A 15,151-nucleotide genomic window follows, 5' to 3' on the forward strand; every position below is an offset into this window, starting at 1 on the left:
CTCATTTATCGCCAATTGTCTTACAGTGTCTCTCTGTTCATCTGTTAAAGTTACAGGACGTGAACCTCCTTCCCCGTCGAGAACTCTTTGATATAGAGTTCTATCATCAGATCTCAAGGTGCCTGCCAAATTTCCACCACCAAAAAAACACCCGTTAGGCTCCTTGCCGCCAATGACTTTACTCCAAAGATAAAAATCTACATCTGGATGAAGCGGCTCTCCCGGTCTTGGAGTATACTTAGGATTAGCAGTCAGAAATTGTACAAGCAATGCCTGATAATCATCCTACACATACAAAAAAAAGTTAAATATAATTTAGTTGCCACATGAATTTCACGCCACAAATTTAGTTGCCACATGATTTTCACGCCACAACATGTCACATGCCACATGAATACGCACTTCCCGACGCTTGAACATAAGGAGCAAAACCATCTGAGCATAATCCAAGCCTGACATTTCTAGGTTCTGCGGCAAAATCAGGATGTATTCGATCAAAGTGTTTCCATGCCTCGCCATCAGACGGATGCCGCATAATGTCTGGACTTGTTTTGTTTGTATGATGCCATGTCATCTGACTTGCACTATGCATTGAAGCAAACATTCTTTTTAACCTTGGAATTATCGGAAGATAAAACATGGACTTTTCTGCTACACGGTCTTGATTAGTGTTAATGGCTCTCCTGCGAACTTTATATCTTGGACTCATACAAAATTTGCATTCCTCCAACAATCCATCTTGAGTACCAAACTCATTGTCATAAAACAACATACAACCATTAATGCAACAATCAATCTTTCTTACTCTTAAGCCCAACTTCGACACCAACTTCTTTGCTTCATAAAATGTTGTAGGTAAGTTGTCTTTCATTGCAGTTGAGTCCAACATCATTTTTACAAAGAATTCCAAACACTGATCAGGAACATTCCAATTTGACTTGGCGGCCAATAATCTCACACACATTGATAACTTGGAGTCAGACGAACCGTCAAACAACGGCGTATTCATCTCATTCAACAATTGATAAAATCTCTGCACTTCTTCGTTCGGCATCTCTTCCCCATCACAATCTTCAGGTTGATCATAGGTCACATTCACACCAAAAGCATCCTCAACCATGTCACCGATCTGATTAAAGTTTTCCTCATATTCAATAGGCGGTCTTTCCTCATATTCCATTGACGGACGACTACTTGAAGCATGCGTACTGCTAGTGTCTGGTACGTTACTCGGCAATTTTTCACCATTATACGTCCAGACCCAATAATTTTCCATGAAACCCCTTCTATACAAATGCCTGACCACTTCATCTGGGTCACTAATTATAGGTCTACATTCACATTTAAGACAGGGACACCTAACTCCTCCTTCGCTTCGACAACATTCTTGAGCAAACGCCCACGTGATAAACCCGTTAACTCCTTCTATAAAATTGGGTTTAAGTGCACGTCTTCCTGGTTCCACTCTATCGTACATCCAACTATGATAATACAAATAATATTCCATACTGCACATATATCCAATCATTCTCTTTTTAGTAACAATAATTAAACATTTACTTATATCAACTATAAGTAAATAATTTTCTACAATAGAAGTAGATAAACAATATATACATTCTACCAATATATACATTCTAACAATATTCTAACAATATTATATACATTCTAACATTCTAACAATATATACATTCTAACAATAATACATATTATATATATAATATTTTCGTTTTTATAAAATCTATAATTATAACATTCTAAAAGTTATACATACTATACATAATATTACATTCTAAAAAATTAAAAATTATACATATTATACATTCTAAAAATTATAACATACTATAAATTATACATAATCTATACATATTATATAATCTATAACTATAACATTCTAAAAATTATACATACTATACATAATCTATAATTATACATATTATACATACTATACATATTATATAATCACATAAAAATTAACATTCTATAAATAATATACATTCTATAAATTAATCTATATATATATACATACTATAAATAATATACATTCTATAAATTAATCTATATATATACATACTATAAATAATATACATTCTAATTATTATAACATTCTAATAATTAACATTCTAAAAATTATATATCAAATTAACATTCTAAAAATTATATATACATACTACAAAAATCTCATTAAAAAATCTCACAAATTAATCTATAACATATAAATATCAATAATCACATAAAAAAATCTCAAAAATTATATAAATAAAATTGAAAAAAAAAATACCTCAATGAAGTTGAACAATATTGAGTGAGCTCCTCCTTATCCTTGAATCAAAATCAACAATGCTTCACCTACAAATATATATTAAAATCAGATTTTTACAAAAAATAAAATAAAAAATTGACAAGAACAAGTGAGGTTTGAATGTTTACCTGGAAATGGGGGGTTGTGATGATGAATTTGAGAATGAAAATGGTGGATTGAGGAGGGAGGATGGTTGATTATGGAGGATAGGAAGAGGGTTTGGGGGAAGAAGGAGAAGAGGAGAAGAGGAAAAGAAAGAAAGAAAGAGGAGAAAGGGGGTTCTGGGAAGAGGAGTTCCAACGAATTGGTATAATGCCTTTAGCGACGTGATTTTCACGTGTCTACGTTGCGAAGTGAAAATCACGTCGCAACTTCTACACAGTAATAAATGTGTCAGTCAACTGCACACATGACTGTACATAAATGCTGGCGTGTTTAACAAAAAAAGGTTGCGACGTGAAATACACGCCGCAACAAAAAAAAAATGAAAATTTGAAATTCCCCCCTTTGAATTTCCCCCCTTTGTCAGACTACTTTATCTGCTTTTAATTTTTTTTTTATTTTATTTAAAGGTTGCGACGTGTTTTTCATTTCGCAACTTTTTTTTTAAATATTATTTAAAGACACCCCATGTGCCAACGTTGGTTTTAGTTTTTTAATATAAAAAACTTTTAGTGACGTGATTATAACGTCGCAACTCACTTTTTTGAGCCACGTGATAATCACGTCGCAACATTTGGTGGCTATATCACACTTTTCTTGTAGTGGATAAATGGGAATGAAAGCCCAAGTTCGGGCGAGTTCAATTTCTCTTTTTATGATAAATTTTGGGACATTCTAAAGGCCAAAGTCTATGTGATGTTTGAACAATTATTTGATAATGTTGACTGATTTTTTTGATAATGTAGTCCTTTCGAAGAGTTTGATATCCTTCTTTATTACCCTAATCCCGAAGCTGGATTCTCCTTTATACTTTATAAACTTTAGGCCCATATCTCTTCCTGGTTCCTGATATAAGTTAGTGGCCAAAGTCTTGGTAGCTAGGTTGGCTAAAGTCATGGAATCTCTCATCTCCCCAGAGCAATTCGCGTTTATTAGGGGTATATAATCAATTGATGATGTGGTAGATCTTAAGAGGTGGTTTATTTAGCTAAAGCCTATAAGTAGGAATGCCTAATGTTCAAAGTGGACTATTATAAGGCTTATGACTCTGTTAGTTGGTTATTTTTAGAGTATATGTTGGGGAGAGTTTGCTGAATACTAAATTGTTGTGAATTTGAGTGTGAATAATTAGCACTCTCTGGCTTAATTCATTTTCTTTTTGTCAATTAACCTCAATTTTAGTGTATATTCGGTATAGTTTATACTATAGTACATGTATATTATGTTATCGTGTAAATATCATTGAGTTTAATTGTTTTTGTCTCATTTTTGTAGGTATTCAAGCATTGATATTTATTCATTGTTAGATAGATCATTGAATAAGATTTCCAACGCTTCGAACCGGGAAGAAATCGGAGTTACGATTCTCAAGTTATAGCCGAAATAAGATTTCAAGTTGCTATTGAGCGAGCTTAGCAGGCTCTTCGCACTAAGCGCGGTCTGCGTGTTTTGTAAAGTGTATAAATAGAATTGTAAACAGATTTTTAGGGTGATGCTTTGTGGTATTTGTTCCCAAATTTTTCTTAGGTTAGAGTTTAGAAAACAACATTTGAAGGTTGTAATCAGATGATCCAGAGTCGAAGCTTCTTTTCTCGTAATTTTGACACCGTGAAAGATTTGGTTTTCTTCTCCATTCTTCTCTTTGTAAGCTTCATTTTTTGGGGTTTGTTTTTAAATATACATTGTTTGTACGTATATTTATTGCTCATGGTATTGCACAAAATCTCTTTTACAAATCAATGTTGATGTTTATCCTTGTTTTTGCTTTGTGCTTGAATTTGAGTTGCTTTAGAGATAAACTCCTTAAATCTTGTTCTTGGATGGATATCTACTAGGTTCTAGACTCTAGAGATATATTTAGGCTTAGTATTTGCTTTGGGTATCGACTCTTAATGCTTCGTGTTGGTTGAGTTGCGCGAGACATCGCCGACGAGAGAAAAATGGTTGATTTTTCACTTTGCGTTAGATATAACCTCTGTGTGAGTGGTAGGTGATGATATTGACGAGTGATTTAGGTTGATTGCAATTGAGTAATAAGTTTATGTATTGAACGGGTATGTGAAATTCAATCCCGAGAGTTCTTTCCTTTCTGAAGAATAAAACTCTTTTTATGTTCATATGTTTATTTCCCGCATTTACCGTTTTAACCCAATTCAAACCCAAATTCAAGAACGCGAGAATTGTAGAACGACAATTCAATAACCACTAACCCCTATGGACATGATATGATAAAACTGAATAAATACTTACTTTTACTTTCCGCTTTACCGCTTCAGCAAAATGGCGTGGTTGCCGGGGATTAGTGTTCTTATTGTTTCGCATTGTGATAGTTTCTTTGTTTTTGAGTTTTGGACATAATGTACATATTGTCTATATGATGTAATTAGACTTGTATATGCATACTTAGATACTTGTACATTTTACTCGTGGTGTATATACCTGTTATGTTTAATGTGTGTTCAAGTGTTTGGTTAGGACACTTGCTTTTGGTTTGCGCTGTGAGGCATCACCATGGCATGAAGGGAGGAAGTTACTAGCTAAGCACAGTAAAGGCGTCGAGCTTACAACATAAAACAAGCATGTTTTATCGTTTTTTTGTTTCATAATTACTTTTTCATTCTAGTTTAGGTAGTGTGATGAACATTCATTACACCGGTTATACTCGGATTGTTCGTAAAATTCTCAAATCTTCACTTTACAAGTTGTTTAATTCATTTTCACCTGGTCTTTCCGAACCATTTTTGCATTTGAGATGTGTAGGTGATAGTGGTGGATTGGTAAGGAGAATCAGATGCGAATATGATTTTTCTGCACAGACCTGTGCGCGCTAAGCGCGAGTTTTTTGGTGTAGTGCGCTTAGCGCGGGTCTGTGCCCTAAGCACGATCATCATTTTTTATAAAGTACATATTTGTAGCATTTTTTAAATGTTTTTGCTTGTTGTTTGAACTCCAATTTCGGTCTGATTATTTGAAGTCGCATGAGGTGTTTGTCCATTTTTTATCGTTTCAACTTGTGAATGCGTGGTAATGATATTTTTTAAAGTTTTGTACACGTCCAAGGTATGTGTTTATCGCTTTCTTGACTTTAGCATATTCATGATACTTAGGCTTTTTATAACTTTCATGTCATTCATTCTTTTGTATACTTGTTCATGATGTGAATCATTTTAGTTCCCCCCATTGTGAGGAAGCTTTCCATTGTTTACCATATGCATGGAGTACCAAAATTCTTATTCTAACTAGATTTTATTATGCTTAATTTTTTGTTTGTGTTGATTGTATGAAAGCATTAAAAGGATCAATGCATTTTTGTTTCATTTTGAGCACAACTACCATAGCTAAATAGTTATTTTACCTTGTGAGTGTGTGATCATTTGTAACCCATTTGAGCCTTTGGTCATTATCCATGTTATTTGAACTTGATGCTTGTCTCTGAGTATCAGATTCACTTTTTGTATGGATTTTGATTATTGTTTTTTTCTTGAACCCTCAACTTTGTGTTGTTATGTGAATTTTTACCTTGCCTTAGAAAGTAGAAAGTATTCACATGATGATATGATTGAATTCAAGTTGGGGAGAGGATGATTATTCACTTATTGGTTGATTGCTATGAGGTTGGAAAAATAAAAGAAAAGAAAAATGTGCAAAGAAAAGAAAAAGAAAGAAAAAAAATGAAAAAGCTTTGAAAAAGAAAAACAAAAAGAGTTCAAATAATTGTACAAATAAATATGGTGTTTTGGTTTAACAGTTTGGGAATGTGGACAAAGTTTATTGGACTTTTGTGCTTGAACTTTGTGAGTTGATCACTCCCTTAGATTTAGGTAAGTTTTTGTTTTGATTAACTCTAGAAATTGCCCCTTGTTTGTTTACCTGACCATATTACAACCTTGAAAAGCCCTTGTGATTTTTGCTTTTATATTGTCAATATGAGTTTTTAGATGATTGCATAATTTAGTTTTTTGTTTGCAAGATTGTGATGTGAGTGAAAAATCCTTCATTTTGTGATTTTGTTCATCTACCGATGATTGTTTTTGCTAGGTGTGATTCATGAGTGAGCTTATGTTGTTTTAGAAAGTTTGGCATGACTTTTGTACTTAGATTTTGTTTCGTGATTATGTTGTCGTTGTAGTTCAGTGGTAAATATGTTCCTTGTGTGTATCGTTTTCGGTTGAACCATTGCATTTGTTTTCCTTTTTCAAAACTTGTTGTTGCGTGATTTCTTGGATGTCGCTTTTGTTTCTTTAGGTGTTTGACCTTTGTTTGAGGACAGACAATTATCTAAGTGAGGGAGAGTTTGATGAGTTCTAAATTATTGTGAATTTGAGTGTGAATAATTAGCACTCTCGGCTTAATTCATTTGCTTTTCGTCAATAAACCTCAACTTTAATGTATATTAGATATGGTTTACATTATACTGTGTATATTGTGTTATCGTGTAAATATTATTAAGTTTAATTGTTTTTATGTAATTTTTGTAGTTATTTAAGCATTGATATTTATTCCTTGTTAAATAGAGCATTGAATAAGCATTCCAACGCTTCAAACCGGACGCAAATCGGAGTTACAGTTCTCAAGTTATGGCCTAAACAAGATTTCAAGTTGCTGTTAAGCGGGCTTAGCAGGCTTTGTGCGCTAAGCGCGGTCTACGTATTTTGTAAAGTGTATAAATAGAATTGTAAACAGATTTTTAAGGTGATGCTTTGAGGTATTTGTTCTCAAAGTCATCACCTTCATTTTTCTTAGGTTAGAGCTTAGGAAACAACATTTGGAGGTTGTAATCGGATGATCTGGAGTCAAAACTTCTTTGTTCATGATTGACACCGCAAAAGATTTGGTTTTTTTCTCCATTATTCTTTTTGGAAGCTTCATTTGTTGGGGTTTATTTGTAAGTATACCTTGTTTGTATGTATATTTATTGCTCATGATATTGTATAAAATCTCTTTTACAAATCAATGTTGATGTTTATCCTTGTTTTTGCTTTGTGCTTGGATTTGAATTGCTTTAGAGGTAAACTCCTCAAATCTTGTTATTGGATTGATATCTACTAGGTTCTAGACTCTAGAGATAGATTTAGGCTTCGTATTCGCTTTGGATATCGACTCTTAATGCCTCAGTGTTTGTTGAGTTGCGTGAGACATTGTCGACGAGAGAAAAACAGTTGATTTCTCACTTTACGTTAAACATAATCTCTGTGTGAGTGGTACATGATGATATTGACGAGTGATTTAGGTTAAGTGCAATTGAGTAATAAGTTTATGTATTTAATGAGTATGTGAAATTCAATCCCGAGAGTTCTCTCCTTTCCGAAGAATGAAATTCTTTTTATGTTCATATGTTTAATTCCCGCATTTACCGTTTGAAACCCATTCAAACCCAAACTCAAGAATGCGAGACTTTTCGAACGGAAATTCGATTATCACAAATCCTTATGGAGACGATATGATAAAACTATAAAAATACTTACTTTTGCTTGCCGCTTTACTGCTTTAGCATTAGGCTTGGGTTTGATGCGATGTGGAAGGCTTATATCTGAGCTTGTATCTTCTCGAGTAGTATCTCTATTTTGGTTAATGGATTCCAGGAGGATAAGATTAGTATCCAAAAGGAGCTTAAGCAAAGGGACCCCTAACATCGTTCCTTTCTTGTTTGTGGTGGAGATTCTAAGCGCTTCTACAAACAAGGCGATATCGTTTATAGCGTTTGTAGGCTTCAAAGTAGATTTAGACGGCTTAAAGGTGTCCCAACTTTAATATGCGGATGAAACTATTCTACTTGGTGTTCCCTCAGTGGATAATTTGTTGACTATTAAGGTCATCCTTAGGAGCTTTGATCTAGCTTCGAGGTTGAAGGTTATTTTTCTAGGAGTTGTATCTTTGGGGTTATGTTGCCAGGGAGTTCCTGGATTTGGAAGAGGGTTTCTTGCACTGCAAATCTGATATCCTTCCCTTCATGTAGTTGGGGCTTTATGTTGGTGCTAATCCCAGGAGAGAGGGGACGTGGGATACTCTTATTAAAGATGGTTGTGAATGCTTTACCAAACTTCTTTCTCTCTTTTATGAAGATACCAACTAGGTTAAGGTTGTTTAGATGAAGTGAGTGGATGTGTACAACCCATTAGGGAAGATGATTTAGGGGGTATGGGATTTAAGGCTGGTTAACATAACTGTATTATGCAAGTAGAGGTGAATGATGCTTGAAGGTATGACGTCTCTACAGAAAGATATTAATATTTTAAGTACAAGTATCAGGTAGGTGGTTCTTAAGCGGGTGGTCGGGAGGAGAGTTTGCGAAAAGGATCTCCCTGATGGAGAGGGGTTTCTCTAATCAATTCTATATCTAATTAGCCTATGAATTTGTTCACCTCTTTATGCACTAAGGTGGAAGAGGTTGGTATGAGAACTAGGTTATGGCACGATATTTGGGTGGGCTCGAATCCATTGTGTGTTTATTTTAGACCAAAAGGACCTGGTGGTAGGGTTGATGGGTCATTGGGAAATAATGCTTGCTTTTAGATTTTAGGTGGAAGCACTTCCTTTTGGTTTGGAAAGAAGAGCTCATAGCGAAGTTTCGTAGGTTTATTGCTTGGGTGGTTAAGCAAGGTTGGAAGGATTCTTCATCGTGGCACGCTAACCCCCAGAGAAGTTTTTCTATGAGGATGAATTATACTAGACTTTCCTCTTTGGTGAAATGTGTTAATAGTAGGTCGGTTTGAGTGCTTACGGAGTTGACTCGCTCTGGTTCCTTCGATTTTAAGGATGCTCTTGGTGGCTAGTTGTCCTTCTTTTATTTTTTGCAAGTGGTCGAGATTGCATCCCTTTAGCTGTTTTTTTCTTGGGGTATGATGTGTTAGTTTTGGCGTTGAGTTGTTTCTATTTGGATGTTGTTGTAGTTTGTAAATTCCTTTCTTTTTTAATAGTGCTCGTGCTTCTTGTCTGTATCTGCCACTCTTTTCCCCTCTATGCTCTTGAGTTATATATATATATATATATATATATATATATATATATATATATATATATATATATATATATATATATATATATATATATATATATATATATATATATATATATATATATATATATATATTTGCTTTGCTATTGAACTTTTTTTCAAAGGAATCATTTTTTTTTTTTTGAAATTGAAGCAACCCGGGGAGGGAAAACCAACTAAAACACACAAAGAGTGAACGGTTCCTTCTCCTCAACTAAGTGTCTCTTATTTTTCATCTTTTATTGTGTTTTTTTTTCTTTCTTTTAAGATAACTTATTTCAATTGAAATTTAAATTATACTTTTTTAATTTAATTTAAAAAAAATAATTTTGATTCAATAATCATAAATTTCATCAATTATAATTAAATTATTACAGTATATTTATGTCTATTTTTCAATACATGTAATTCATTTCAACAAAACTAATTAAATATTTGATTAATTATATAAATGAATAAAAAATAATACTTATATTCACGTGTGATGATTTATTTAATTTTAAACATATATAATTGAGTTCTATTTCGACTTAAACAACTGTAATTTATTTATTTTTCCTTTTATAGTTATATGGTAGTATTTCGTCAAATGAGAGTTATAATATAAGTTTTTTTAATTATTTATTAATTTAAGAGTGATATATATATATATATATATATATATATATATATATATATATATATATATATATATATATATATATATATATATATATATATATATATATATATATATATATATATATATATATATATATATATATATATATATATATCAAGGACAATATTGGGCAATACAATCATGTTTATTAAATTTACTTTTTAAGCAATAACACCATAACTTTTCTTAATTGTTACACTAGTCCGCATAGACACAAAAACATACGACACTTAGGAACAAAAGGAGAGTCACATGTATTGTGTTCACATTCTTCATCAGTAACACATAACATTTGATCTGTGATGTCAAATAAGAATAAAGAAATATTATTAAACAATATGAATGATTATACATATGATAAACAGGATAATTTGAAATAGGAGCGAAAAGATCTTTACCTTTACTAGACACAAGAATAATTAGAGAAAAAAATACGATCAGAGCATGAATGAATTTAAGAACTGTAGTCATATTTTTTTTTTCCACTTTGCATATGGTAAATGAAAAATTAGTGGATTATTTTATAAGTAAAATTCTGCGGATTAAATTTAAATTTAAATTTAATACAGTTTAGTACCATGTTGCGAGAAGTCATTCATAATTTAAGAATTATAGTAACAGTCTCTTAAGTATATTGATGTTTGTATATCTTTTTAACTCACTCAAATAATGATTACTTAATCTTGATAAAAATATCCAATGAATTTTTTTATGATCATCAGAGAACATTATTTATATGTGTGTTTTAAGAATGTCAAAGGTCGTAGCGGTAAAAAATTGAGATCGATGCTATTGAATCGAACTAGCTCGTATTTTAATGAAACTTGCTACTTTGCTTTATTATTTTCAAAGTAAATGAGAGAAAGAACGAAATAAAATATTAAAAAAATATTAAAATCAAAGCTAATAAAGTAAACAGAAATCTTATGTTCGGGGGTGGATTATGCTAGAGAAAGATATTAGCACCCCAGACATTTGTAGTACTTACAGGAACCTCTTTGAGAATACATATTATTGTTTTATTGTTATTATTTTTATTTTGTGAAATAGAGTGGGATGATGAAAAAAGAATTTTAAAAGTGTATTCGGCAAAACATCGCATCCTGTGCATACATACTCCTTTTGTGCAATAGAGTCAGAGCAATTGTAATTTTTTCAAAAGGAAAAATAAATAGCCAAAGTGACAAAAATCTTTTTGGGTGTTGAGTTTTAATAATATACAACAACAGGTTTTTTAAAATGCTAAAGTTTAATAATATTAAATAAATTTTTGAAAGGGGTCAAGCTTTAACAATACAAGGCAATGATAAGTTACAAGATTGGTGGTTGAGCTTTAACAATACTAAACCAGGTTGATTTTAAAAAATGGATGAGATTTAACAATACAAAACCAAGTTTAAAACAGGGAGAAAATGCTAAACTTTAACAATACAGAGCACAAAGTAAAAAAAGAAGGGAAAGAAGGTGAGTACTTTGACCATTTTAATTAATATTATTTAATTCACTTGAATTTTATAATAATGAGGAATCATACATCTCAATCAAACATTAAGGGTAAGTTTCTCAAAGTAGTGGCTGAGACATAGTATCTGTATGATGAATACAATTAAAATGGGTTAAGATATCAATGTATGCAAATAAACTCAAGTATAAAAGGTTATCAATAAAATGGATGGCATACTTCAAGGTCAATTATATATATATATATATATATATATATATATATATATATATATATATATATATATATATATATATATATGAGTATGTTGCAATGATTACATCAAATGAACAATATATTAAAATGGTTATAAATAATTACTTCAGTCTTTCCTAATCACAAACACGAGAATATCCACTATTTGAGAAAATACAAGCAACCAAATTGAAAAGACTCTGAATTTGTTCTGCAACAATGCTTATGATTTAATTGGTTGAAATGCAATGTTAATTTTTTCTTGTAAAATAAAGATCTTTTAAGCCTAATCACTGGTTTTTAGTCCCTGGCTTAGTTTTAAAATCTTAAATTTTGAGATAATATTTTACAGATATATTTAGAAAATTATAAACAATAACTTATTTAAATTGAAAACTATTGAATTTATGATAAAATTTAGAAAGCTCTTATTTTAGAAGAATAAATATATATTTAGAAAGCTCTTTTTTGCAATCAATCACAGGAACAGATTTAAAACCATATCATAAAGTATATATCAAAACTACCAGAAAAAAATAAATCGCAACAAAAGTACATATTACATGATCATTTTATTGGTAAAACAAATGCAGTTTATCTCATGTTTATTAAAAATATGCTATTATTTATATTATAAATTTTAATTGTATGTAAATTGTTTCCATGACATCAAACCCTTATTCAATTACAGCAACACATCCATGCCAATTACAACCATGATTAGAATAAAAAGTAAATCAATAACAATTACATGATCTCCTTTTCTCCATTATTTTCTTCAATGTTGCAAAATCCAATGCATCTCTAACCTATTTGTGAAAAAGAAAATCATATGCATTGAACCATTTTTCTTCAATATGGCAGGTAGCATCTTTCTATAAAAGTTTGAGTAAATATTTAGTTTAGTTCAGTCTAATCCTTCATGTTATCAATATTATAAATGACCAGTGAAATTGTAAGAGGCTAATCAATTTATTGGGGGTTATGATGACATTATGTTGATAATGTCAAGAGTTGAAACTAAGTACATAACAATCTTAGACATGCATTTGACAGTAACTTTAGTTGGTGCTCCTTTGCAATGCTAACCAAATCAATTGCATCTTTATTTATATCCCTAATTCATCAGATGTTTAGTTAGTTCAATATTCATTTTATGTATGAAACAATATGATAAGAGTGTGATGCATTAAAAAAATTGATATATAAGATAAAAGCGAATAATGAAAAAGGATAATTAAATAACGAAAGTAGATGAAAACATAATGTGAAAATCTAGTTGACATTGTGCTTGTTCTTCACTCTCCCTTCAGTGGCGAAAGAGTTTGCGATTACCAAACAATAATTATTATACTAACTTTAAATATGCATTGATTTTCACACTTTTTCTTTTTGTCTTTTTTGTGATTTCGTGGGTCATCGTTTGTTTTGATTTCCCATATTTCTGTGGTGTATTTTGATTTCTCGTCTTTGTGCGGGTATTTTGTTTTTCCGTTTTTGTGCGGTGTTCATTTGTTTCAGGTTGAAAGATTAGTTTCGATCTAGTGCAGATTCAATTAATGACTTTGGTGCCGTCAACGCTACAGATCCGGAAGCATGAATATTTCGGACATTTCAATACAGTCAATACATTAATATTTGTAGGCATATGCAATTTGCCGTTTTATGCTATTAACATGGATGCTGTGGATTTGTTCGCAGATTCATCCTTTTTGTTTTTGGCGATTTTGAATTTGTATTGCAACGATGTACTCTATCGATTTGAATGAATGAATATCATTTATTTTCTGTCAAAAAAATGCATTGATTTTAAATATTAAATTTTTGAAGCCAATATATTGATCATGTACTATTGAATTTTTTAAGGCAATATAAAGATGAACTATTGATCATGTACTATTAAATTTTTGAAGGCAATATACAAGCATGTAGTTGATTAAAGACAATGACTATATATGTATAGTCCTACAACTAAGGGTGAGAATAGGTCAGGTCGATTAACAGAGATCTATAGCCTAGTCTACACAGGTCTAGGTTAGGTCAGACTTTTTTCAAATAAAAAAGGCTTAGGATTTTTTTAAAGTCTATTTAACTAAAAAGGCCATGCAACAGGCCATACAAAAAGTCTTTTAAGTCTAGTAGGCTGACCTATTTAAATATGGTAAAGGATAACATGGTGAAGTTGAGTTATTTCTTCATCATGGTGAACTATTAAAGTAACCATTAATTTAATATTAAACAAATTTAATGTATTTTAATAACTTTCATTTTAAATTGACAAAATTAAAAAAAATATTAATGTTAACAAATTACTTAGTGATAAATAGGTAACATATTAAATTTTTATAATAAATTATGTACTTGTTAAAAAGTACGATACGTGATAACCCTTGGTGATTAAGGATTGTTAGAGATTTTAAGATATATTGTAGTATTAAAAGCTAACTCATGTAAGGGGTGAGAAGCTCTATGTATTTGTTTTTTCTATATGAGAATGAAATTGTCCTTCTCACCTTTAATGCTGAGGTATTTATAGAGCTGTTAGGCCCTAAACTTAGGTCACTAAATAACAACAACCAATATTGACATGATGTGGGAATGGACGGTTAGTCCATTATTATTATGAAATACGGCCGTGTCATTTCTCATTTCTCACCCTTGATCGACTCCTCTGGGAGAAGGGCGGCGAATACAATATAAGAATGACGCTTATAATAAAAGAGCAATCAATCCAATAGATATGAGACCATTAGAGCTTTATGGCAAGACAAGTCATTATCTGCCTCACTTGTCACCTCTTGTGGGTATTTTAGGAATATACCAATACAGAGTCCTTCAAACATAGGGGCTTGGAAAGGACAGAGTGATTTATATATGCCTTTCTTATCCAAATGACTCACTCAAGCGAATTTAATATATGGGAGACTTTGGCATACATGTCTAAGTATAACCGAGGTGATGTCAATTAGAGAAATCCCAAAGAACTATTGGGAGAGGAAAAGCATCAGAGACTTTAAATGTTAACATTGATGATTTATCCTTGGAACGCCAAAGAGGCCTTACTATTTTAGACATGTAAACAACATGCATAGCCCTTTCATGTTTAATGGGAAACCTAAAAGGCCCTTGATTACCCCTAAATCCCCCTCTATTAAAGGGAGTCACCTTCAAATCTCTCTCATTTTCGCATACATTTTCGTTGAAACCTTTAAAATCCCCTTCTATCTTCACCAACAGCTCTTTCGAGTACAAACTTATCCCTTTTGCAGGTATTGATTGAACTTCTCATTTCCTCTTTTTCTTTAAGGTGATAATTCAGAATTTAGATGAGAATGG

This window comes from Vicia villosa, linkage group LG6, assembly GCF_029867415.1.
Source record: "Vicia villosa cultivar HV-30 ecotype Madison, WI linkage group LG6, Vvil1.0, whole genome shotgun sequence".
In the NCBI taxonomy this organism is placed as follows: Eukaryota; Viridiplantae; Streptophyta; class Magnoliopsida; order Fabales; family Fabaceae; genus Vicia; species Vicia villosa.